Here is a 1,066-nt window from a genome sequence, read left to right as displayed (position 1 = left end):
AACATGCCCACCCAGCCACGGCACATAGCACACTGTAAATCTCCTGGGAAACACTAGGGTACAGTTTCTTTGGTAGACAGGTTACATTTATTCATTTCCTTTCTCTCTTTTTGGTGGGGGAGCGGGTAACTGGGAATCACCTCAGGACCTCGCTTTCCAGGCAAGAAGCATGATGCTGAGCTATTCCCCTGGCCCCATTTATTCATTTCTAAAGGGTAGAAACATAAACTTCAGGAGAAGCCTAAGCTCCCAGTAGCTTCCCTGTCACTGTGCCAGCCCAGTGTGTTCCCTGCCAACACACATGTCTTGAACAATCACGTGCCACTTGAGTGACTCCTAAGGAAAGCCGGGTCTCCATCCAGCTTGTATTTCACAACACCAGTTCCTTCAAATTGAGATGGGTCTGCTCCTCACGACTTCTCCAGAGCTTTGATATATTTGGCCAAAAGAAAACATTACAGGAGACACAGGAGGAAACCTAAGTCCAGTTCTCAGTGTTGCTCTTTTGGCCTATGGAGCAGGCTAGCTCTGGCTCCTGCTGTGCCACATGGGAAGATGCCAGTGGTCAGGGCATCACTAGGAGGGGCTTTTCCTCCCCCCAGCAGCCCAGGGCACTGGGCTGGCAGCGTGTAATGTCAAGTATTGTAGGCCAAGAGGCCTAAAAGACTCTCTCTAGAGCATAGCCTCCCTCTCCAGTCAAGTCTGGAGCCCAGAGAGCCAGAAAATGTGGGAGGACAGCCCTCCTTTTCCTTTGTTTCTGCCTTTCCATCAGGTAGACGTTAGCCACAGGAAAAACCCATGTGTTGCAAGCTGAGCTTCCAGAACAGAGTAGGCAGTAGCTGGGTGTGCTAGCTCATACCTTTATATTTCAGGCCTCTGGAAGGCTGAGGCAGGAGGATTAAGATTTTGAGGTCAACTTAGCAAGACTTTGTCTTGAGATTTTAAAAGGCCGGGGATGTAGTACAATGCAAGAGCCTTAGGAGTAGACCCCAATGTCACTATATGTCTATATTTTTTCACATATATGTATTTAATAATTTACATATTTAGTGTCATATAGTGTTAT

Source organism: Octodon degus, unplaced genomic scaffold, assembly GCF_000260255.1.
Source record: "Octodon degus isolate 3935 unplaced genomic scaffold, OctDeg1.0 scaffold00116, whole genome shotgun sequence".
Taxonomy (NCBI): domain Eukaryota; kingdom Metazoa; phylum Chordata; class Mammalia; order Rodentia; family Octodontidae; genus Octodon; species Octodon degus.
The sequence above is the reverse complement of the archived record's forward strand: the minus strand, read 5'-3'. Positions refer to the sequence as shown.